Source organism: Ischnura elegans, chromosome 5 (assembly GCF_921293095.1).
Source record: "Ischnura elegans chromosome 5, ioIscEleg1.1, whole genome shotgun sequence".
Lineage (NCBI taxonomy): Eukaryota > Metazoa > Arthropoda > Insecta > Odonata > Coenagrionidae > Ischnura > Ischnura elegans.
This window is the reverse complement of record NC_060250.1, coordinates 9894889-9922868: the sequence shown is the minus strand read 5'-3', so window position 1 is coordinate 9922868 and position 27980 is coordinate 9894889.

Here is a 27980-nt window from a genome sequence, read left to right as displayed (position 1 = left end):
TGCGAAGCACGTTCGTAAGCTCAAATCATATTTCTTAAATATATTATGCCATATTTTTTTATTGCGTGAGACTATCAAATTACTACATTAAGTACTGTTGTACAATATTGCTTATTCATTAGTCGTTTTCTGTAATTGAACATAACCCATTCTCTCTCTTTTTTGTCTTTTTCGTAGATGTTAACAATGAGTCAAAAGTCACTCTGACGAAACTTACGGGTAAATATTTTCAATTTTCACCTAACCCAGATGTCACAAAAAAGAGAGTTATCTGTTTCTTATGGTTTTATAACGGAAGAAAATAGCAAGCAGCTCATCGTACGCTAAGGAACTTGTGTAAGGCAAGAATAAGATTTTAGGGAAGAATAGGCAAGGAATGCTGTCAAATATTCTCATATTAACATAATTTTCTGATGTTGGTTGAATACCGAAGATGGCACAACAGCGAACTACACATCCTATGCTGCCTAGAGCTCTGCCGGACATAAATGTAAAGCCTAATAGTGAAATTCATTGAGTCTTCATAAGAGCTGAACAACTGATGAGAGATTTTCCTCTAGGTGCATAGAAAATATTTGGACAACATCAAATGACTTGCCTCTGAAGATGAAAAGCATAGTATACGAACATTTTTTCTTGATATGGAGAGAGAAAAAAGTGACTATGGCAGGATTCGACTTAACAACTTTAAGGGTGGTACATAGCCACTTTATCCACCAGAGGCGTAGTTAGGAACTTAGGTTGGGGGGGATTTTTAGGTGCCACTAATACCAGGGTGCGTGGGGGTATGGAATATCCACCAGGATAAGTGGTAGGCGAAAGATAAATAAATTTCTGAAATTTAAGATAAATGGTTCAAAATGGCGAGTTTTACGACTTTCTGAGGGATATTTTATTAATCCTTACATTATGCTATCAGTAATATCAATCCAATTAAGTAAAATGGATTAAACTTAAAAAATTCTCTGAGCTTAGAACTTAGAAAATCCCCCTTCATTGCGCCCCTTCTATCCTTTACTTCAATTAATGTACGATATGCTCTTGTATAACAAAACTTCGTTCAGTCTCTATCTTATTGTTTCCGATGAAACGTTCACGAGCATAAGAACCGAAACAACAAGTTTTCTCAGGCAAACCAACTCATTCTTATGCTCAGAATAACAGCACTCCCACGATAACACAATACGCTTGCCAGACAAAAGCTTCGCGATTCATTCAAATGCAAACCCACTTTTAATCCCATCTATTAAATTACGAAGTACGACAAGACGAGTAAAACAACACACAGGTTGTATGCCAAGCATTAGAATAACAATTAAAATTCAATTGGGATCAGAGATTTAACATAATAATGGTGTACAGCAGTAATTAAATAACGAGTTGGTCTCTCATGAATTCTTTCGCCAAGCCGCTAGAGCGACTTCACTGTCGTCGCTAGCGAAATTCGATCTTGGCGAATGTTTACACTCACTATACGCTCGTCAGACAGAACGAGAATAGCTTTTTCGTCGTCAGAGGAACCTAGCGAAGGTTTTCTGGCGAAATAGCCAGTGAATGAAAATGAGAATACGAATTCAGTCACCGTTCGCCAATCTTTTCGACAAATCACGTTGGCTATAGCCAGAAAGAACCAGAATCAGGCCCCTGGACCTAAATGAATTCATGCATCACATTCATTCATTCCATATTATCTCTCCTGGGGCCTAATTCTGGTTCTGGACTGATGAATACACAATATTGTCCAAAAGTACTTAATGTAGCAATTTGATAGTGACGCGCAATAAACAAAAAATGTCATATTATATTTAAGAAATCTGATTTGAACTTACGAACTTGCTTCGCGCTCTTCAATTGTTTCGGACTGCGGAGGCAGTGTGTTGATCGCTGAAATTATCTCGTGCCCATTGACTTATGGGTTTTCGTCATTGCCTACATATTTTGCCAAGAGAACGAAGTTACCCAAACTGAAGCGATAGGCGGGGCGAAAAGAACGAGAATAATCGCGGAGAAAATTTTCGCATCGCTTCGAGTTGCCGCCGTGGCGAAGCGAAGATCCGAGCGAAAGGAGAACGTGTATCAACGCCCAGGTCTTCTTAAGACTCTCTCAACAACTCCTTTCTTGCAAGGTGCGAATACAGAACTTCCTCGTTTAGAATGCTCGCCATTCAGTCGGTTGAAGTCGTATAGTGCTCTCGTTCCAGAGGCGTGACTGCACAGTCTTTTCCTCACAAATTTTGTTTGCCGTCGTGTGTTGAAACTTGCGTTCGCTTTTGAGCCTATTTTTTGATTGGGCGATTCCTGGGCTATTTTTGAGGGGGACTTTTGGGTGGCCCCGAATCGTTCTCTCGTGATTTTTTTTCACCGGAGTTTTTTTGAAAACCCGTATTTATGTTACCCTCCAAGGACTCAACAAGCTTTAAATACCAACATCCAGGAAGAAATTGCCAACATCACCGGTGATAATGAAATAAACTGTGTAAAACAGAATTTCTGATGTGCATCTACATTATCAAAAAAATACTTTTGATTCTTACAATGGATTTCATTAAGATAAGTTTTGAAAAAAGGAAGTTATGCTTTCGCACCTTTTAGTTTTATCATGCCCTGTTCAGTTATTTTATTATCGTTCATTCCACCTCTATCCGAAAAAACACTCGGTTCTGAGGTCTGTTTCCTTTTGGTCAAAAAAGTTTCACAAGATGTAGGAATATTTACAAGGAGAGAGAACTGAGTAATATTAGACACTTGACTGCTTGTGAAATCAATCGTGAGATTCATAATTTCACAGCAGAGCCATTCGAGATACGATGAGAATGCGTTTTACGAGGCGAATGGCTTCCGAGGGCAAAGTTGCACTGCGTCGTCAATCTGAAGAAGGCGAGCGAAGGAAGAGAGCGTCGGCCACACTGCAGCACACATCTCGCCGATCACTTCCATTCGATTGACGCACAACAGACGCACGCCCTGACCAGCAGCGCCCTAGTTCCCACCCACCCGCATAGCAACCCCTCCCCCATCACCAATCCTATCTCCCAGAAACGACTTTAATAAATATATCTCCCCTTAAGTTCAACAGATTCGGGATTTAGTTGGTGGAAAGTAGACATATTTGAATAAATAAAAGATCGTAGCACTTTTCCACAAGATTTTTAAATGCATACAACACGTTTCGGCTCACTGAGCCATCATCTGGTACTAGACACTGCAAAACATTTGAAAATCTCCTTTATACCCTTGAGAAGGGTATACAGGAGACCAAGGATTTGACATCTTTGAAGAAGGGGGTGGGAACGGGCGTACAGAGTAGAGACAGTGGGAAAAGATACAACTACGGGATGTGGAGAACCCACGTTGGAAGGAGGACGCTAGTCATAACTGAAAAATAACGACACGCGGGGAAGAAAATATCTCCCCGTGTTCCACTCTGCGAAACGCTAACTTTAGATTTGCTCTCTTGTTTGATGCCGACGTTACAGCACATTAAGCCACTTCTTATCCTCAAGGAAAGACCTAATTTTTCTGAATTGAGTAAATTTACGCTTTCCTAGGGTCGAAATTGTCGATATGGAATTCACACTAACTGTCACGGGAAAAGCTTCATCTGAACCTGGAATCAAACCACGGACCTTTGGCTTTCCGTGGTTTAATTTCTAAGGTCCATAGTTCCATTCCCAGCCAAGGGGAAATTTTTAACCATAGCGGATAATGTGAGATACAACGCTCTTCACGCGGTAATGCAATAGGTGCATATAGCGCCATGGGCAGCGTTAGCGCTGGAATGGGGTTCACCTTTGGAAGTGGATTCTAGGGAGCCAATGTTTCCAAGCGTTGCCATCATTGACAGACCAAAAGGACCAACAATCTAGCACCTTGTACCTCGGTGAAAGAATTGCCATGTGTACTTTGGAACCCAGAGGGCGTAGAGGTCTCCGTAGTGCCCCAGAATGCCAAGGGTCAGTCGTTCGATTCCCGGTCCAGGGGAATTTCCTCCAACGGCAAATAATGTGAATGTCTTCGACTTTCTCGTGGCAGACTCGTTAGGTATACCACCACATTTATCGAAATAAATCTTACATTCACCAGCTATGACTATGCCTCTTCAAAATAGCGAAAACCCGTGCCGCAATGACCCGAAGTGAGAAAGACCCAAAATTGAGTTTTTGGGGCTCATTCGGCTATTTTCGCTTTCCTATTTTTTTTACCGCTATTTTCGAGTAATAAAATATTACCATGTGAATGTGACTTCATTTTAAATCTTTTGAGACTAGGAAAAAACAATTTCCCAATCTGAAAAATAAGGCCCGGTTAAGTAGGCATAGCACAGGAAACGTTGCATAGTGTAACATTTTCTCCCGAAAGGATAGCAAATGATTTTTACTGCTCTGTTTTTCACTTCTTCAAGTTAACTATCACTGTAAACCAATATCTTGATTAATTATAAACATTTTTAATGCATTTACAATCCTAGATTACCCACCAAAAATACAAGCCCACGGCGAAATAGGAGAAAAGTGAGGCAAGAAAAATAGCTGGAGAGACTGCACAACAGCGTCCCCTAGAAAAGAAGAAGTCTCAAATGCGAGCCTCATGATTAATTGCCAATTATGTTCACAAATAGGTTGATGAGAGTACTTCATGTATGAGAGTCAATGTAATGCCTCAACTTGGAAAAGCCAACAAATGTATTTATTTTGATACAATATATGCATAACAAACTAAAGCCGACCGACTTTGATCAGCCTGACTGAATTTCCATGCCTCAGTATATGTGTAAAATTGATAAACTGTAAATAGTAAATAAACTGTAATAGAAAATAAAATAATCTTATAAAAGTGTTCCGCTAACTCTCATGGAAATCTAATTAAAAATTATACTATTAGACTTGATCATTTCAAAGTCAAACTCAAATTACTAATTATGGACAAAATTGCTAGTTATAATTAATGAAATTAATTTTCAAGGAAATACGTTGGTGTTTATTTCAATTAAAAATTTGTAAATTTAATCTAACACCGTACTCATCCGAAAAACATTATTTGGAAAATAAATTTCATTACAAAAATTTGAAACTCCAATTATTCAAAAAAATCGTAATCCTTCATATTCATTGACATTATTTTAGAAAGCAATAAATGAAATCACCGTAGTAAAACAAACGTTTGGCAAGTGAGCAATCAGATTCCCAATACTACACTTACCAGTTCGTCAAAATGTTTCTCTTCGTTATTTATCGTTTTGGTAGGATTTAAAAACACCATGGACTTCAAAGATGACGTTATATATGCAGCTCTGAAGGATACCTATTCCAAATGTCTCAGGCATTCATATCGCAGCACGTAACCTCCGAGTATGTAGCGGACCCCAGCCAAACTCGTTTGAATCCTGTGTAACATTCTCTGTTTGCTCGTATTAGTACATGACGGATCATGCAGTTTGTCCCAGTGTTTTTAAGCTCACAGATTAAGTCTTTCTGCGTCGAACCCCATGTATTCCGAGTGTAGGCGTGGCCCGTCGAGTGCGAGCTAGTTGACGAAGGAGAGACAATCGAAAAGAGAAGGGAGGAGATAAGGTCAGCGGTACAGCGAGGGTACTTTCATCCCCTTTCACTCAACGCTCACTCCATTCGATCATTTTTATTCCTCTTGCAGGGATCGAGGGATGAAATCGTGCGTTCAGCAGTGTCCCACGCATTCTCCGAGCCCTTAATTATCACGTCTTCTTCACCCGCCGCATCAACCCCCGACTTCACTTCTCTCATATTATTCCTAACCGCCATCAAATCCAGGAATACCAAGGATCCTCCATCACCACAACGATTTCTGCCATTCTGCTTTTTCTCAATGGCGGTGCCCTAAATACGATATGAAAGTTGTTCTCTGTGGATTATGAAGCGAGATATTTATCCTGACCCATTAATCCCTAATTTTAAGTCCCTTGATGGGAATTGCTTCCCCTTAATCATATTTCACTTGGATCCACAGCTGATGTCAATCCTTTGGAGGATTAAGATGAAATAACTGCCTGTAAACTTATTTAATGAAATGTTTCAGAGGAAGCTTAAGGATTCAAATGCCAAGGCATATTGCTGGTGGGAAATCAACTGATACCCCGTTGAAATGCAACGAATGAAATTTTGTCCTTGACTTTTGCCAAATAAAGGATAATCATTTTATATTATTCTTAAAAGTATTTTCAGGACTTCTTCCGGAGAATAACCTCATTGCACATTCCACTGGTTCATTTTCGAATAGCTGGAACTAGGTCGATATGGAATTACGCACGTCGACTACGTTGAACGACGGAATGGACTAAACGTCGACAGCCATGGAGGAGATTACCCGTGAGAGGACCCAAGCGGCCTTTACTACTAGTTGGAACTATCCCTTAAACAGACGGCGCCATCCATATTTTAAATAAGAAAGGAAATTGTAACGAAATAGTGGAAAGTTCGTTTTTCGTGTGTTTTTAAGAAAAACCTGCGATCCCCTCAGACACCACTCATTTCGTGCGAGAAATCCACAGAGAGAAAAAAATATTCGACTTCACCGCGAATGATTTTTTCTCTGTGAATTGTTCGTACAAATTGTGCATTGCGGGTGACTCCCGTAAAGTTATCACCGTGGCTAGGCTAGTCCCGATGTACGTAAATGTACCGCTCATTTCACTGAACAAGGTATAAGGGGTTATGAAATTCTAATTGTAATTCTATCCTAGAAAATTTATCTGAAAGTAAACTTACACAATATCTTAAAATCAATGACTCAAAACTTATGGCACATCAATTCTTCCAAAACCGTCCAACGAGGTGGTTTAAAGAACAGAAATTATAATCGTATCGAGCGCCTTTCGTAAGGGGAAATTTTGAATTCCAAACAAGGATCTCTCCCAATGGTATTCTCCAGAGCTCATGAGATTGATTTTGAAGCCATCAAGTTATTAGGAAGCATCTGCGCTTCTTGTTTGGTACAGATCGTATTTTCCCTCCAATAGGCCAATAATATTTGGTTGTGAATTTGCTCGTCATCTGTATAACAGGCGAAATAAGTAAAGAACCAATACATGTCCATGGATGCACTAAAAATAAGGTCTGCAGAAAACTATAGAATACTTAGAAACACGTCATTTACGCACGAGAAATGATATAAATTTAAAAAGAATTTTGGATTCTATTATAAAAACTCCTGAACTTAATCCTGGTTACATTTCTTACACCTTTTAATGACTGAAAACCACACCACTGTACTTCTAGTATTACAAGTTAAATGAAATATTTTAAATAAATCATAGAAATAAATTTAAATATTTCACTTCTCTTCATGTTACTAAGGTAATTCGTACCTCGTTACGAGGTATAATGTTTGTCCATATATTTGATCATCTGATTTCAACAGTTTTTTTTTTGCTCTAAAGAGGATAAAATCCAGCAGCAATAAATTCTTTTCTAATTCCAAAAACTTGGGACCCATCAATTCTCCCGAGACCATCCACCGTGGCACTTTGAAGCCCCGGAAATATCATCGTATCGAACGCCCCCATCCGCGCGCGCGGGGAAGTTTGAGCCTCGAAGAGGGATGACCGATTGCCATTACGCGAAAAAATTACAATAATTTATTATTCGCGGGAGAAAGAGGCGACGACCCTTATCCGACCCCTGTGTTCTCAAAGGGGTGAGTGGGGAAGCAACCGGGTTACGAAACTTCTATAACTCACGGGCTCCTTAACTATTCGTCACATTCTTCATTCGCGTGACGCATAATGGAAGCGGCAGCATAAAAGGAGACGTATAAATCCTCTCCGAGACTCTGAGATTCTTCTTCTTCTTCTTGGAAAGTATCCAAATGCTTTAAGACGCTCGGAGACATTTTTTTCAAAGTTAAAAATAAAATAAAAACTATTTTTGCATAGATTTCTGACGTGAAAATGTCTAGGTTGCAGAGCGATGCGATTATGATTTTCCTTACAAAGAGTAGGTACGCCAAAAATGTAATGAACCATCAGTGTAATGTATGTAATAAAATAAATTGAATGTGTGATCAAGAAGGAAGAAAATTGGAACGAACGAAAATTACTTGTCCCCATCATGACAATGCACAAAAGATTCCTTCAATTAATCATTTCCGTTCGATTTTACTCAAGCAACTGTATCGTGAATATTGCTAATTTGAATGGTGATACCCCATGATTTTAACATGTATGTAGCTATAGATAATCTGTATCAAAAAGCCATTCATTTTCTCAGCAAGCAAACTGCACCCAAGGTTGATATAAAACACAAATGCAAACATATTACTGGAATACATAATGCCTTTCCTGATAAATTTCCATCGAGCAGGTCAAGGCTGTTCTTAAACGCATGCAGCTGTCTCAGGTGTGATTTCGTGAAATTCACCAATCAGTGATTGAAAAGCAAAGATTTGACAATATCACATAATGTATTATAACGACCATGTTATTGCATAAGAATGCCTTTACCAGGCACAAGGTCTTCATTACGTCACTAGCGCACTTGAATGTAGTTTTATCAATCGTGATATCTTTGAATAGCAAATCGTTGTCATTGAAAATCAGGGATATAACTGATGATTTCAGCCTTAATTTTGTGAAACCTTTTCACAACAGAATATTTGAAGATAAACTTTACAAGTTTTACTAATATATTTGAAAAGGCACAACCCGGGTTTCAAAACGTGGTTACATCGTCATATCCTGATCGCCCTGTAACCATGTTATGGAACCCGAATCGTGCTTTTTTTCAAATATATAAGTGAACCTTATAAAATTTATTCTTACATCTTCCGAAAAGAAAAGAGACGGCCTCCCTAAATTTCAAATATTCAAATGAAAACTTTGGACCTTTAAATATCGTTGGATGAATTTAATTCACGGCTGATAAAAATTTGAGATGTGTAAAATATTAGTTATCAAATTCATTGCCAATGATAACGATATTTTTTACTGAAGTGAGAGTTTTTCCATTTAGAAATATGCACAGCTATAAAGTGCTAAAAATATTTTATGCAAGAAGCGGCAATGCGCATAAAAAAATGGACAGATAATTTGTGCGTAATGATCGTAGAGGCTACTGTGTACTATGCCTCAAGTATGCCTCACGTTTTTCAAAAAATCCTATTTTTCATCGGGCATAAATGTTTTGATTAACAAAATTAATTAGGAGAAATTTTGCACATCTTTCCTCAGATAGCTAAACAATGGTTATTGTCTTCCTTAAAAATTGATAATGTGCTACATAAAGATTTTTTATTTATCTTTTCATTCGTTTTCAGAGTCAAGTCATATTTTACATAAAGTTTGAATGCTTTTTTCAGCTAACATATTTTTATAAATATTGAAATATCCTTAAAAAATATTGGCAAAAACCTGTTGGTAACCCAGAAAACAGTCTGTCGTCAATTAGGGCACCTAAATATGTTAACCTCCAAATATGTTCATAAATATTTTATGAATGCATTTCTTGTTTTGGAAAAGTAAATTTTCATCATTATAGGTTTTTAAATTGTCCACTTCACATCGTATAACCGTTGGGACTATTCAAGGCTTTTTAAACTGGCACTTCAGTTTTGTCCAATAAAGCGACGATCTCAGCAAATGCAACCAGGGACAGATGTAAAACACACAAGGAAACACTATTATGCGCTTTTCTTTATTTTTCGATCAGGCTGCCTCCCGCGGACACGCATCCCACAGCAGCGCCGCGCGGCTGCTCGCTGCTCTGTTGAACTGCCGTGCCGAGGGAAAAACATACGCACCGGACACAAGCGGACCAGAAATCCAGAGCAGCGCCCCGATATTATTTTTTATTCGTCCGTCCCGCCAGGGGGCGAAACAACTACATGCTCCGAATGCAGACGTCGCGAGGCCAACTGGCGCAAAGCGGCCGCTTGCAAGGCATCTCATGGCGTGATATCTCATCGGTGCGGAGGAAAACTCTTAAATATTCATATTTGGGGGAAGGATGAGGGCGGGCGGTTTTCCTTGCTGTCAAAATGAAATTTGCAAATCCTCTTTTTCCTTCACTTCAATTAGTTAGAGCTTCCGAGATGAATAGGAACATGATGGAAAATTACAATTACATCTTATTCATCGCTGATTACAACCTGCTGCCATTTATTAGTGAAAAGGTAATATATTTTATCAGGAAGCCAATTGGAAGATGCAACACTCTTTTTAAATAGGAATATGTCAAACTATTGCTAAACCTCAACTTCCGACGGATAAGCTAATAAATTTATAAAAGAGAACAAGATTTTAAAAATCTGTAATAAAAATTTTGGTTGCCCTCTGAATAGGAAATAATTGTGATAAAAATTCGTGTAACATTCTACCCCAGGCTTAACTTTTATCACTACTAAACATTCATGAGAATTTACTAGGGAAATATAATGAAGAAAATAGATTGTATTCGAGGAAAAGAAAACTTTTTTCAATTTAAACCACATACAATGCTAATTTTAGAAAGGCAACACCTCCCCCCTGATGTAGCACCTGTAATGTTGTAAAAATGGCATGGCATTAGACTATAACTTCTGAAGTATTTTACGTCAATGATATTCATAATCAATTCACATTATGCAATTTTTTCACCTGCTGGGGTGTGTAGTTCGGGCGATTTAAGTTTAAATATAAATTGAATTGTTTATCACCTTACTGGCCGTTCTTGAAGTATCAATGATCAATGACCTTTTATATTTTGGTGATTATTAAATTAACATTGACACGAATGGGCATTTTCTTGGATTGGAGGGTACGCAGCAATTACAAAATCTTATGACTTGACTAGCTTTCGGTCGCTTGCGGCCTTTCCTGCTCACCCCGTCAATTCCTGCATTTTTTGTCAAACCCTATTACGCGACACTGTATCTCCCTCCCTACGTGGTTGAGACAATAATTCACGAAATCGTTAAATAGGGAAGTGCACTAATTTTTTTTTATTGCTGAATTTGAAAGTTTAGCCTAAAAAAGAAACATTAGTATAGTCACTTTTATTTTCTGCATCTGGGGTATGCACTTTAAAACGTTTTGAAAGTCGGAAAATTTCATGTTGCGCTGAAACACAGTGCCTCCATCTTGATTGAGATGTGACGTCACAAGGCAGTAGTCACCAGTGGAGTATCGCTGTATTCCGTCGCCTTCTTTAGCGCGGCGAGAGTTTCCGGGAATCGGTGGAGTTTGCTTCCTAAAAATGTCGTCTAGTACCGAAAACATGAATTCAAAATAGAATTATAAATGATTTTTTGTTCTAAATTTCATCTCGACGTCGAAACAAAAGCCTGGAGAAGATATTCATTCCCGTGCCTTAAGCACAAGCTATACGGAATAAATGGTTCAAGGCTGCTCCTGACTTTTACCTATCGATGATATTCTGTTTTGAAGATCATTTGAAGGTATTGTAAGATCAAATTGATATTTATATTATAATAATTTACTTAATAGGTATCTCAGTCACATCAGAAAGTGTGTTGAGTCAAAATATAGCATCTTCCGCGTAGACCTACGTAATTTATAAACTGAAAGTAGTTTGGTTAAAGAATTATGGCGCGACTGTTTTTTTACACGACCGGGAAAAATGCGTACTTTGCCCATGATATGTGCATATATGATAACAAACGATTTTTGTTAAAGTTAATCTTTATTTGTTGAAATTAGTACATTTATAGGTGATACAGATATAAAGGTACACGGCAGGTCGCGCGGCGTAATTTGTACTCCACTGGTGACGGGTTCATCTTGCTGATCTAAAAAATTAGCTACAATACCTCGAACTTTGAAAACTCGCAATATAGGCAGTCAAAGTACATTGTAAGAATACACGAGACCATTATAGCCCAGAATGTACGTACAATGTCGAAATCCTTGGTTTTCAAAGATTGACGTATTTTATACGCCAGCGCGCCCGGTCCAGGGTTATCAACTTTTATTTCATCCTATTTGTTAGTTGAAATTATATTTCATAATGGTTCTTTTAGCACTGATACTGAGGTAAACTCGTAGGTACTGAGGTATGTACTGAGTAAGTAAACTCCCTTTGGAGTAATGTGAATTACAAGTGTTCGAGATATATGGCATTTTATATTCGCTTTGTGTTCTTATTAATTATGCCTGTACGCATATTGTTGCTTGCCGCGAGCCTTTAATGGTATGTGCTCTTGCAAGAGTGGTTTTCATTTTTAATGTGGAAGTTGGTCAGTATAAGCAAAGAAAAAATTAACATTTTAGCGCACACCAACCCTTGTAGTCATCGTATCTCGGCGTTTGTAATGACACTGCTGAAATACCTAAACGCCATAATGACGATAAAAAAATTGTCTCATGTCAATGATTGCTGCAATTATAATTAATGATAAACTAGACGCCGTATGATCACAATGAAGGCAACAAAAAACAATGCCATGATGTAGACTTGAACCACGGTCCTTCGGGTAACATCTTCCCTTTGACTCGTGCACTCTACCACTACCCCAACCGGCCCATTCAAAATTTGTTTATTCCACGAGCAAAAGGTTACAAAATTAAAAACAACAATAACAACATAACAACTACTCGTGGAGCTGGTGTAGGCTTGCGCCTCTTCAGCAAAGAAGAGTTGTAAAAAGTAACGCATGAAAATTAATTAATTACAGCCTAACTAACGCCCTAATTGAAAAAGATGCAGCAAGGTACGCGGTCTCCCCTTGTTAGCCTTAACGTCTCGCATTTCTATGGAGCGTTGAACCTGTCCTCCTTATTCAGTAACCATAAATACATCAAAGTTTGGTATACCATTTATAAATCGTTGGAATTTTCCTTCTCCCAACCAAGATTATCTCTTCTTGAACCCATCCTGGACAGCGAACCATTGCAACAACCAGCCAGCTCGGAAATAAGGCTAACATCCCATGATTCTAGTAGCGACGGGGGGAAGGTTCCGGCCGGCGTGAATACATACGCAACGAATAAGTCTTGCAGCAAACGTCTGAAATAGGTTTATTAGTTTGACTCGGTTCTTACAAAAAAGAGTTTTGGCATGATAAACGGCATTGTGCCAAAATATACCCAGCGAAAAATAAATGCCATCATGCATTTATTAAAGATTCAATGTGCTATTCGTACTACTCTTTCCAAACTTGAAGTTGACACGTAAATGAATATTAATATATTACGCAATGATGAAGTCGTTTACTCAAAAGAGAAGCAGCCACATATATAATCTGAAGATATTTTCTGACAGCAAAAAACGGATACCCTCAAATTCTGTAATTTTTCTATGCAATAATAGTGGTAGAACTAAACGGTGTAGAAGCTGCCTTCTGCTACTGCCTTGTGACGTCACGGCCAATATTCAACATGGACACCCGTTTTCGCGGCCTTTGAATTTTTCCATATTTCAGACGGTCATCTCGAATCAAATATTCACTACTAGGATTTAAACTGTGGTTTTACGACATTATGTTATTCTGAACTCTAATTTAAAAAATGTGTTTGGTGCATTTGAAACACTAGTGCACTTCCCTATTGCACGATTGTGCCAAAATTAAAAGTGCTCTGATCACTCTGAAAATTGCTTTCTCTACGCTTCACGTGCTCTATATTCGATATATTACATTTTCGAAAAATAGATTTTTTTACCCCCAAATTACCTCAAACGAGAGAGTCATGGAGACAGTTGTAATGATAGAATTTTTACATTTGACACTTTTTTCTAGGGCTTCAGACGACTTCAGAGGGGGTCAATAATATATGACTTATCTAGCTGCTGATAACTCTATGTCGCGTCTCGTCCACTTCAACCCAAACATTTTTATAAATCAGTCAGGGGTCGAAAATGGGTTTCAAGTATACTAACAACGATATCATGGCAACTATATTTTTCGTCGAAAATAACTGGATGACTTCTGTATATTTGACAGCAAATGAATTGCTTAATGATATTGAACTTGCGTGTCCGAGCAATATCTCACATGATTTGAGCGGACTATTTTTTTCTTCCAGTTATATAGCAATGAAATTATTATCGCATAATTTTGACGATTCTTGCGAGCTAAATTTCTTTAAATTAGTCGAGTGGAGCAAAATCATTTAAATATTAGTGATAGCGCAATATGTGGCCTGAGGTTTTATTTTTTCATAAAATTACTTGCCATTAAATTGATTAATACATTTCATACCTTAATCCCGAGCCGTATACGTCTCTTTCAAAGTCATGACGGAGTAAAACAAAAGGACAAGATAGCTGACTCTACCGCTCCGGGCTAAAACGTCCACATTAGGCACGGCGGAATAACCTTGGGAAAAAATGATAAGATTCACCCTCATACCATTCATACCATTCATCCCATTGACAAAGAGCAGCAGGCCCTCGCCGGGTTAAACATGCACAAACAGCAGCTAGAGCAACCGCACCGCCGCAGCGGATACTAATTATTATTTGTAGTAATACTGACAAGTGGCATCGACATTTCTCCCTTGAGAACTCTCCACGCTCTGCCCGCAACTCAATGCCCCTCTGCTACACAAACCGCACTCTCCCCACCCCCCTTCTGATTCAAACCTCCCCCCAACAAAACCAACCCTAATGCCCGCACTACATTGCACGCCAATCCCAATTCTGCACGCTCAATGACGTTCGGCCTCGCTGCTTGGATTGCGCCTCGCCCTTCGTCGTTCAACTGTCTATACACCGCCCCCCGAGTGCCTCTTCCACTCCACATTCACTCCCATCATCAGTGCTTTTTCTACATGCCTCCCCTTTTCGATACCACCTGCGTAAAGCGAGCCCAGAGCACTTGGCCCACGAGTACTCCTCGTTCGCGACCACTTTCTATCCCTCTCCACTTCACTCCGTGGGCAGGTCGCAATACACACACGCATGAGAGCGTGTAGAGAAACAAAGGAGAGAATGCGCCCGCACGATTGCCCCTTTGGGGTCAGAAAGAAATAGAGAGAACAAAGGTAGGAAGAGCGGATAAAGCGAAGGGTAACATGTTTCGATGATTGAGAGGAACAATAATGTATGGGCTAAATATTCAATGCATCTACGTTGATGCCACTACACCCACATGTGATAGGATGCGATATAAATGCTTTCGGCTGCTCGTAGCTGGAGCATCAAATACGATTCCGAAAACCGAAATGGCGAAAAGTTCCGAAATGATCAGCTGAGCCATATGCTAATGAACCAAAGAGAGGGATATGAATGATTAATAAAATTCAGATCAATTCGAATGAACAATTCTGGGGTGGAAAGCGGCTAGATTATAATCCCTACCTTGGAGTAAAAAAACCAAGATTATTCAATCAATACAGCAAGTTGAAGTATTTATTTCTCGGGTTCCCCAACGGGTCAAGTTTTCTATGGCCAACTTGTTGATGACCGACTTGCTCATCGTCACAAGCATGAATATATTATAATATAGTATAATATCTCCATTAGGCCATCAGTATGTATAAAGATATCGGCACGTCATACTTGAAAAACAAAATTCAACAATGAAGCAAAGAAATTAGAAGATAAATAAAGACACTCAGGAGGGAAAGATGGGAAGATCAACTTCTCTCATTTAACAAAAAGACGGCTTCAATTTGAATTAGTTAAATCACTGAGACGAACTCCGCAGAGTGACCCAATTTTAAAAATTAATGACTGGGAAATATAAAATTCGAAAGAAAAAGCTAATATAATGGCGAGCAACCTAGAAAAAACATTTCCCAACAACAAACCTACACTAAACACAGCGATCATAAACATAAACTATGAAAACTAGGTCATAAATCCAAACACTGTTCTTGTAATCACCCTTGATGACGTCAGGCAAGTAATTAAATGTCTTTTTAAATTTTATGTAAATTAAAATAGAAAGGCCACCGGAGATGACAATATCCCTAACGAAGTCATTAAAACAAATTCCAATTGAAGCCGGAAAACGCATCACAAAATTGGTCAAGTTATCGATGAAAACCAGGCATTTCCCAGATATGCGGAAAAAGTCTGTGATAAGATGCATTCCAAAGAAACAGAAGAAAACGTTTCTCGCCGAGGAAATGAAACCTCGATCTCTCCTTACAAATCTGGGTAAATTACTTGAAAGAATAATTGTTCCACACATCCGAGAATGCGTAGGAAGGAAAAACACACTACCACCAGAACAGCTCGGATTCATTTAAAATCGCCCGTAGTACAACAGATTCACAGAGTCACAGAATACATCTCTAATACCTTTAATAGAAACGATGTAACAATAGAATTTTTCCTAGATATTTCTAAGGCCTTTGACAAAGCATGGCATGACGGCTTTCTTTTTAAAATGGAACAGAATGACTTCCAGAAATAGATTTTGAAATGGACACACTAATACCTTCGAGAACGATCTTTTATTGTAAAGTGGCGACAGGAGAAAAGCACTTTAAAGCAGCAGCAGGAGTCCACCAAGGGTCGATTTACGGGCCGCTGCTTTTTAACATTTTTACCTCTGTCTTCCCTAGAGACACGGACTGGCGAGCGAAAATAGCTGTGTTCGCGGGCGACGCGGCTTTACTCGCCAGGAGTAAGGACGCGGAGCTAGCCGTTGAAATGATACAAGACCGACTTGACGAAGTACACGCATGACACAATAAATGGAGAATGGCAGTGAATACAGAGAAGACACAAGCAATAATATTTCGTAGACCACGTACAGAAACTTCGCGATGCCCAATCCTCCGTAAACGACAGCGGGCATTAAAGTATGAAGACAAAGCCAGATACCTTGTGGTGACCCTGGGCGAGAAATTAACTTTTAAATAACATATTTATAATATGTTGACAAAGGCACTTGGCGTAAAGGCCAGCTTAGCACCAATTTTAAACAACAACTCAACGCCACCAGAGGTGAGGTTGTATATTTACGATACATATATTTGACCAATATTGACATACACCACACCATCTTCGATTGGATATAATATTTAAAACTGATAACTTTACAATGCGATTACCTACGAGTATAAACACTATATTGGGAATAAATTGATCGCTTTGCACTTACCGCCTCGCAGCGGACATATTTGGAAACAAAAAAGCGTCCAAAATGGAATAAAAAATCCAGCATGTGGAATGGCATTGGGCCTCATCTATGCGGTCCCCTTAGTCGTGGGAGCGACTGAGACTCCTCTGCTTAGATGACGACGCTTCAGTCATGTATCAAAACGTATCACCTGACCCAATCGAGAACTCAAGGAGAATTCCTAAAATTACATTTTTTGCCGTGAACTGTTTGATCTTATGTTAGTACAAAAAAATGTATGCCTTATACATACAGACTGTCCCAAGGGTCGTGTGTCATTTTTGACCTCTAATTTTAGTGACTTTGTTTCGAGCAATATTGAAGGATTTGAGCAATATTGAGGGCAAGGGAGGCTTGTCGGAAAAGACAGTGGATATGTGTAATACGCCACTCACTTGGTCACCATGCAAAACGTTTGGTTGGGGACATTGCTTTCCCTGACATTTCAAACATACCTCTATGACCTTTTCACCCCCATTATGGCCATCGGAGGTCAAAAAATCAACAATACGGATCCATGAACTGCAAAACTGACTTGGGCACCCTTTAAAACCTATGGTTTCACACGTTGGTTGTTAGGGTGACGGTTAACTCTATGACCTTTGACCCCCATTATGACGATCGGAGGTCAAAAAATGAACAAATCGGATCCATGAACTGCAAAACCGACTTTAGCATTCTTTAAAACCCATGGTTCGACATGTTGGTAGTCACGATGGCCCGACGTTTACCTCTATGACCTTTGACCTCCGTATTGACCTTAGAGATCAATTAGTGGATAATACGGGTATTAGGACAATGCCATTGACTTGGGCACCCTTTAAAACCCATGGATCGACACCTTTGTTGGTATGCTTTCCTTTTTTCAACCCCTATGACCTTGACTGTGACCTTACTGGGTCAACGGTTGAATTTTCGTAAATAAAAGTGTTATTTTTGGTTTTCTCGTGTCCGATAACCTAAGAATCGACATCTTTGTCAGTGAAATTCAGACTTTTTTCTACCTCGATTTTTTAAACATTGAAACCCCTTAAGGCAAATTCAAATTTTTGGTTTGGACCCGCATTGTGGGGTCAAAATTGTAAAATTTAACTTGCACTCAACAAAACTTAGGACCTTTCCCCATAAGTATGCCAATTTTCATGAATATTTCTCCCATCAAAGTTACTAAAATTATACGTCAAAAATGACACACGACCCTTGGGACAGTCTGTACAAATACAGGTAAGAAGTAAGATTTCGCATTTACATAACATTGAGGATGGGTTACGAAATCGCCTCACGAAACGTGGGATTCGTCAATCACACAGATTAGAATCCGAGATGAGTTCATCACTGCAGACTCACGGTCCTCCATGCTCTTTTTCCCGACAGGATAATCCTTATGAAGGAGCACCATACTATAGTACAATAATGACATTTTCTCGATTCTGCGAGCATAATTTTTTGCTGTACGCCTTAAAAGGCATTTTAAAAATGTCCTAGCTTAATTTTTAAATAAGACTTGAACAAAGTTTTACATGAAACAAGTGACTTTGAGCGATTTCATGTACACGGGCACAAATTTCTGTGCACCAAGGTTGATTGTTCGCCAAGAAAAAACACCCTGGTTGGAATCACAGCCAATCATAATATTTTATCATGGAAAACTTCATCCTTGGTGTCCATAAAGTATTACTTACTGAGTAGGCAGATGCTTAACAAAATATATCGTCCCATCCAGGACGAACTAACAGGAGAATGGAAAAGACAACAAAATCAGCAACTACATAATCTCTCTCGGGACAATGCGATAGTGGGATCATTAAAAGGATCTTCATTAAAAGGAGATTGGATTGTGTAAGAAAGGTGAAACGGATGCATAACGAAAGATATCCTAAATTAGTCAGTTATACGGCCTCGGATGGAAGAAGACCATGAGGAGGAGCGAAGAGGATGTGGATGGATAAGATAATAGGTGTGCCACGAATGGGAGTCCGGGAAGATTATTGGAGGGAAGTGTGTGGACAGAAGAAGAAATGATCGGAAAACATTGTTTTTGACGTCGCGCGGTAAACTCTGCCTGTTCGTGTAAAGTAAGTCCATCTTTATTTTAAGATAAGTGATCTTACTAGCTAAAAAAATTAGATCAAGTTGATAAAACATTGCATCTGTTGTTTATTTAGGATTACTGAACCATTGATTGCAGAAAATAACTGATCGCAATAAATTCAGTTGATATTACCATTAACTTCAATCCGAATAATATCCAATCCAAAATAAAGATATTGACATCATGCGGATATAGATACGTTTCAGACTTTTAATTACATGCGAAAATGTTCACATAAATTCTAAGCTCTCTCATTAATTATTGCAATAAAAACAACAGGTAAACATTGAACGCTTGATATGAATATGGGTAATCATGAAATTCCTAGGAGAAAATGATGGATGAGAACTAGAAACTATTTCTCTTGTGAGGAGTGGATAACTGTCATTTATACACCAATTAGAAACACCGAACGCGAATCCCATTCTTTGCAGGCAGGATTCTTTGCATACGGATGCGTTTTCCCCTACGCTGCGAGTTTAGGGAAAATATATATACATATGCCTAGGCACTCTGGAAAATTAGAACGCTCAACGGTACGTACATCCAAAGAAAAGTCGCTCGCGTTTATAGCTGAAGCGATTATCATAATTCTGATCCTAATGTGCGCAAAGTTGTGCGCGGAATAAAAAAAACTCAAGCGATGCGCAGATGCGGTTCCAATTTGAGTGCACATTATATAAATGTCGAGAATTTTAATCAACTCACGGGATCTTTTGTGACTTGGAGAGCGCTTGACAGACATGGTCCAATGTTTTGCTGTAATTATGTGCACGCCAACACAAGCAGTGGGACGAATATATATCGAAGCGGAGTCTGTTCTCGCAACGGGGAAATTCATTGTAAACAACAGATGTGCACGTTCATTATGGACTGTTCGTTGTATTGTGTATTGTATCCTATGTAACGCTATTTCAAAAGCCTCTTTTACCTCGCTCTCTTGAAAGCTGTAGTAGCAATATGTACACGAGTAGTCATTTTGTGAATGACCATTAATAGGAAATTAAACTTGCATGGAATATTGTGTGATATTTGGAGGCGGCGACCGCCAGCCAAGGCAATTTTTGCCATGAGAGAAGGGTAGATAGTAACTCGGCGTCATTAGTAGCGTGCTCTTAGCAAAAGGTGACAAGGATATCACGGCTACACGTCCCATCTGACGGACGGACTGCTGCTCGTGAAATGTTCCCCACAAAGCACTCCAGCACCTTCGGGATTTGAAACTAGGCCCCGGAACACACGTTGGGAAGCCAACATTCTTGCCACCAAGCAAACACGATTAGGAGCTGACGACATCATCACTAGCCAGCGATCCGAGTGGTTTGATAGAGATCTGCACTCAGTTCTCCTTACGAATGATCTTACGAAGGACATGAAACGAACTTTGCGCAAAAAGAAAATTTCTTTTCTTAATTATGGTAATCCTTTAAAACGACAATATGCTTGTACAAATCGGAATACAAGCATTCTTTAAGGGATAGGTGGGTCATGAACCCACTTCCAAAAACTAATGCGGGGAAACATTTCCTCACATTAACCTCAATAATCTGACACTTAATCTGTGCTTCACGGACATAAAAATGTGACAGAGATGTTAATTGTTGCAGCTGTTCTCCGAGTTTTCAAGTAAGTTTGTATCATTGCAGATACTTTTTGTGTCTGAAATACAAGTAAAAAGCAGCTATGGATGCCCATTAACTTAGGAAAGCTACAAGGGTGCATCTACGCCCTCATCAACATACCACCCTGCAAGCAGCCCCAATGCGAGTGTGTCGTGGGGCGCAAAGACTAAGCCGTTGACAAAAGAAAGGAGCGCTTTGGAGCGATTTCACCACGAGGTTCTCTTAATGAAATTATTGAAGTAAATTGTTTCTCGGGGGAAAAACGTATTCCTAGACCATTCCGTCAGAATCTCTCTTCCTCCATCGTTTCTGCCAGACCTGGAAATGTAGTTAGGTTTTAATATAATGCTCTTCTCGTCGCTCTGAAAGAGTTTCAATTGCTCCAACTAACTAAGCCTAAGCACTTAGCCTCTGATCCTCTAGCCAAATTCATTTAAAAGCTGCGTGACGCTCTCTGTTCGCTAGTATCAGTTTTTGACGAATCCCGCACCTATCCTCTGTATTTCATTTATTTCAAGCGTTTAATTTTTCTCCGCCGGAAATCATACTCGCTAAAATTTTCTTATCACTCATCTATTAAGCAAAATGTATATGATAAACAATGGTGGTAAATTATGCTGTTTTACAGCCGTGGAAGGGAGGTGTTGAGAGAAATAATCTTACGAAAGGGAGGTGCTCGAAATTAGCCTAGGAGAAAGCAGGCTATGAACGAGATTAGTGGATCAATTAGCCATATACATATATTGTCTTGTCCTATTTTTCTGGCAAGTATTGGAGCGTGATAATGTGATCATACTGCTCTTCTTATATCGGAAAAGTAGATTTCCTACTTATTCCCTTTAATCAATTAGAGACATAATGCGCAGTTAATATGCTCCGTGTCACCCTGAGTCCCGCGTGGCCTGAATAATCCCTAGTCCCTAGAGGCAGCCAACCTTGCAATTCCATTAACTACGCTTCACTGTTCTGACTTTACCCGAAGCAGATTTTAAATAAGAGTTCGGATATCTTTGAATTCCATCCACTCCACTGATTAAATCAGTTAAAATTTCCTAAATACTCTCCATTAAGCTCCATATGTGTGCAAATGGCTGCGAGTACTTTTGCTAGCACAACCAGCAGCAATAAGTTTCCCTATACTGCTTATTCTGTTTCTCTATTCTGCTTATACTGTCAAAATCGTCAGGTGTTACATCCGTGTTGGGCAAGGACGGCGAAAGACACGACTGCTTATCAGGATATGACTCAATGCGTAACATTTGCCTTTCAATACTTCTCAAGGCTTCTATTGAAAGGCTTGTGCATCATCATGAAAACGTTAAATTTAAAGATTGAAATGGATCATTAAGGCAATTATTTCTTGCCAGGGTCATCCAGAAAGTCCTGGAATGAAGCACAAAAGAAGTAACTTCAAGACGTTCTACAATAATTTCAGATTGTAAAATTAACTCATTTTATTTAAATATAAACATAAGCACTCGTTTACAGAGGAAGGAACTAGCTTGGAGAGCTCTTAACGACGCTTCAAATGTGGTTAAATTTCTTTATTTAAAGAATGGCGGAGGGAATGAAAAAATACTACCTCCTCACTCTCAAGGATATTTTAATACAATCGGCACGAGAAAAACCTTCAGTGACTTTCATGACAGGCAAAAAAATCGGTTTTGCTTTCAATTATCTTGATTGCAAGTCATCTGAAAGCCAGACGGAGTTTGGCGTGAGACGCAGACTAAACATTTAGCAAAGCTCAGAAGGAATTTCGCCTCTTCACATCATTCCTTTAACATCCTCCACTATTACTCACGCAGATCAGAGGGTGGAATTAAGAGTAGACCAGCCTTTTCAAAGACTCCTCAAATAACATACATATATGCAAAGGCTAAATATTTAATGAGTCCCGCCAGATTAAATATAATTGTCGGTTTTATTAATAAAATCATAATCCTCGCTGCTATGAATGCAGTTGGAGACGAGAGATACATTCCAAGAATACGCAAATATTATCTCTAAGGTTGACTTAACCAACCGCAAGGATTTTTTGTAGTCCGAGTGTACTAACTCGTACTTTTATGAGAAATCCTGTTCATTCCTACGAGGATAGATCATTAAGTTAGCGTAAATAGAGTTCCCGCATATACACATGAGATTTTAAAACAGAAAATAGTAGTAAACAACTTGAATCAGAGTCAAATTTACCTAATTACAACGATATTTATATTTTTAGACGGACCTCATTATCTACTCACTTAGTTATTCCATTGCAATTAAATTTTACTCTAATGGGAAAAATTAATTCATAACGTCTTTAGAACGACGTGATATTTAACCCAACCCAAACACCGGAATCCACATCATGCTACTTCCAAACATTTTTTTTATTCATCAAATCATAAAAACGAATGGCTACTTTCAGCTAAGCTTTACTTCCTTACTTTGATAGGATTAATGACAAAATTTTATTAAAAATAATCGATTCACAAACGATTGCTAAGTGGTTCGAAAAGTATAAATTGGAAATTAAGATGGTGAAATTATTATTATTAAGAGACAGGCTGTAAAAATGATATAATCAATAGAATGGGGAAGACTTTCATTTTCTAGACTTAAGCTTTGGATAACCATTGGGCAATGTCCAATGGGCATACACCAACGTCAAATAAGAAACTAGGTAAAATATGAGGTATTCCAAACAACCAATTGTAATAACAAATCGCTATGATAACATTTTCTGAGGATAGGTTCAGGAATATAAGTAGTAACATTATTAAAATTGTTGATCTTATTCATTGTTTTTTATAATAGCCTCCAAAATCTACTCCCACTCATAGTTCAAGATAAAAGCGAAATATACCGACTTAGCTCGTAGGGATACATACTTTCCTTGCCTCGTTCACTTCGTGGGGATTGAGAGAATCATTTTTGCCCCATACATCGCCCTTTTATTATTTATTATTCATCTCAGAGGCCTTTAATGCAATATCAGAATATAATTTAACCTTCTCACTCAGAGGGCAGTTTTTGCTGCACGGTGAGATAAAATTATCTTCAATATCCCCCAAGTTAAAAATACCACTTATTGCCTCATATAATGCTTAAGAAGGATGAAAAAAATTATTGGAAATCGCTATTACTCAGGCTGTGTGCGGTTGGTATGCTGATAATAATTGATTAAAATTCGCTAACTCTTGATTAACATTGTGGTATTCCATTATAAGCTTTCTTGGATATCACACAATTACTTATACCACTTATTTTTTACAGAGCGCGACCCGAGTTTCAATGAATTATCATCGTCTTCAGACGCAAATTAAAAAACAAATCATTATACTAAATTTTGTTATGAATACTTTATTAAATACTATATTTTTTATTTTTATATATTAGATAAACAAATCATGATTTGCGCCTGAAGATGATGATAGTTCATTGAAACCCGGGTCGCGCTCTGATAAAAAATAAGTGGTATAAGTAATTGTGTGATATCCAAGAAGACTAATAATTGATTAGTTTTAGCCCGTTTAATTAAGGATAGTGAGTTTAAAACCAGGAGGCCCTTGAGAGGGCGTCGGTTTTGGAAATGGGCGAGTCTATTTTGAAAAAGTACCGTCATATGGGGGGGCGTTTCCCCCATCACTTCACATCTTTCCTATCTACTCGCTAGAGTTCTGCGCATCCAGGGGACACTGAGTTTTCAACTGACTGCAGGTAGCTTAGCGATTCCGCGCTGTGAGTAAGCATGAACGCACCTTTGCTTTTTATAAAAATAACACTGAAGTAAATACAAATGTGAAAATAAAGTCAAAGATAAATTTGAACATTAAAATGAGTTGTCTTCCTGACACCGTTGTACTATTTGTCGGATTTTTTATGTTTGACCACATTATTTTCTTGGATTAAAGTTACCTGATTTATTTTATTTTACCTTAAAAAATGTAAGGCTGGCGTTCCGGAACTTTATAGATGCATTATCAAGGCTTGAATGAAAATATAGGGTGCTTTCCAATCACGTGTCTGCGCTGATTTGTTTGAAACTGTTTAGCTCAGAGCGTGTTCCAATCGCACCTGTGACGTCATCTGCGCTAAACAGATGGAAGCACATCCTGCACCGTTGTTCGTCTGCGCTAGCAGACGAAAATTATGATGGCGGGAAGATATTTTGCTGACGGAAAATGAATTCCACCATCTCAAAGATAAATATGATGATCATTTGAGAATAATAAACAATAATTTGGTCTAAATGTATTAGATAAGATTAACCTGGTAATTTGGGAAGCATAATATTTTCTTCGTCAAGCATAATTAAATAATGAAGCATAACATTGCTAACAATAGAACAAAAGGCGTCAGCGAGAGGAGATTTTCTCGAGTAAGTGGCCTCATCAAAAGAGTTAGAAATGGAAAATGTAAGCTAAACGAAATTGTTATATTGCTTAGATTCTAAGCTGATTTATTTCATTAACTTACATGGATATCCTTAAAGCTGAGCATATTACATACAATGTTTCCTTCAATGTACAAGTGACGTTATATTTGCATTCCCTTAATTGTAATTCAGTACTGCAAAATTACTTTAAAAGCGGCAGATTTATTATATGGTGCTAACATTTTTTACGGCTTTACCTGCGTGATGTGAATAAGTTGTGTATGTATCTCAATCCAGAAATGCGAAGTAAAGTATACCTGCCGGAACTGTAGCCTCACAGGAGAAATGGGGGAATTATTGTCCCACGGATGCTTCCTTGGAAGGAAACAAATTTTCCTCGAAGAAAACACTAATATTGTATTCCTTCCTGAAGAAGAAGTGAGTGCACTCACTCCATTTCCACATGTGGAAGGGGAAAAGGCAGACACGGCACAGGAATGTCAAGTTACAGATAGTAGGTGTTAATGGTGTTACACTCTTTGCTCTAATTTTGATCCTAATTCTTTGCATCATAGCCCAAAACATTTGTGTATTATACCTTACTTTACAGAATTTGATTGGCCAGAGCCTGCCGTGTTGGCATTAATTACCGCATACGAAGCTAAATCAGATGAGCTTAATTCTGTTAAAAAAGGCCTAAATGTTGGGAAAATCTGTCTGCGGAGATGAGTGACCTTGGCCACAAGGTTATCTAATTTTCCATTTTGTACTCATTTATAATGATAATTCTAGTTGAATTCTGTCAATCATTCCTTTCTGTTTTTATTTTTGAAAGGTACTGCATCACAAGCGAGAAACAAGTTCAATAATTTACTTGCCCGATACAAAAAATGTGTAGACAATATGGGACCTCATGCCTCTGGAAGAGCACCCATGAGGTTTAAGTATTTTGACCAATTCCAAGAGATATTTGGCCATAGAAATATAGTACCTATGCTCCTCCTATGTGGGAGGGTCATCTCTGAAGGCCAATCCCATCCGCTCTGCTAAGGCCACAAATGTTCCTCTCATATCATTGGAGCCTAGGCTCCCCTCCTTATCTCACATTGCTGTTGAGCCTGGAACTTCCGCATTAACTAAGGAAATGCTTTCCAGTAATGCAGAGGGAGGTGAAAGAGCCTGGACGAATGTTGTAAAGGTGATGAAAAAGAAACCTCCCCATGGCAGTGGGAATAAAGCAGCAAGAACAAGGTCTCAGCTGGAACAGCAGTGGCTGCATAATTTGAAGAGATGCGAGGAGAAGGATGACAGGCAGACGGCCATCAATGAACAAATGATGATAATACAAAGAGAGAGAATGGAACTGAAAAAGAAAAAATTTGAAATTTGGGAGGCCATGGTCGAGGAGAAAAGGCTGAATGAGCAAAAAAAGGAAGATGAGAGGAGGGATAGGCACAGGGAAAGGATGCTGGTAGAGACGGAAAAAATTAGGCTACTGCAGAACCTTCTCACTAATAAGGGGAGCCTTAACAGCAATGAATAAGTTGTTATATTTGGAAAAGTCAAGTTTTATTTTTTTTAGTTTCACAGTTGTTATATTTGTTTCATAGTTGTTATTATTTTATTTCCCCAATGGAGCCAAAGAAGGTGAGAGAGATTCATCTCCCGAAGTGAAGGCACACTTATTTATATCACACTAGCTGACCCGGCGAACTTCGTACCGCCTAACAATCAATGAACTTACAGTTTACTTACACCGTTTATAAATCAAGAGCGGCTGTATCGTTTTTAATCATGTTTAATTTATTTTAATAAAATAAGGATACAAATTCAATAAAACTACGTAAATGAGTACCAAAATTACCTCTCAGAAAGACATTTTCTTTATTGAATCTACATAGGATGGATCGGAGCACGTTTACGCGGATTTTTTTCAACAAATTTTCTTACGTTTTACGTTAGGAAATTTTGGGCATTGTGGTTTAATAAAGCATTTCATGAAATAAAAATTATACGCATTCAGTTGTTGGCTATTTGCGTTATTAGCTGTAAAAAATGTTTTTAGGTCCAAGTCTGTTGCATACACTTGGCCCATTCAGGGGGGAGGTTGACACAACCCCAGACTTACGCTTGACTGATGCTCAAAATCGTGCAAGAAAAGCCCCTATGAGGCAGCATTCGCATTAAATGACTTAAGGCGCGCCAGTTTTAGTATCTCTGTTTGGAAAAAATACACTGCGTAAACGTACTGCATGCGTAAACGCACCACGGTGAGCCCTACACATTCGGGTTTAATGTCTTGCGTCAAGCACCTTCTGAGAAACAACAGTTTTTGTTTTGTTATCAGGCGCAAGATGAAGCGGATGAAGCTAAATAAATATAGCGAAGCAAAGCAGTGACGCAGCGAGGGGAGGTTTTGGGGGATAAACCCCCCCAAGAGCTTAGAGAATTTTTTATGAAAGATTTTGTTATTAATATTTGGGGGACGGATGACTAACAAACAAAACATATTTAACTATTCACACAGCCACAAAACCCACTATTTTGAACCATTTATCTTAAAAAATGTCTGATGGAAGTGCCCCCACACTTCCCGCTTACCTTAGCGAGTTTTCTATACCCTACAGACCCGTGGTATTAGCTGCGCCCAAAACCCCCTATCCTAGCTACGCACTTGAAGCGAAGGAAGAAATACAGAGGATGGTTTATCGACTCGTGAACATAGCACGTTAAATTGACCATAAGAAAATCATGGGTTTTCATTAGCACATGAGCACAAACAACACAAAAACTGAAAGACTGACCATGCGATTTTTTAATCGTTATCACGAATGCAACACGAATTGTAAATTGAATACGTTTAAGC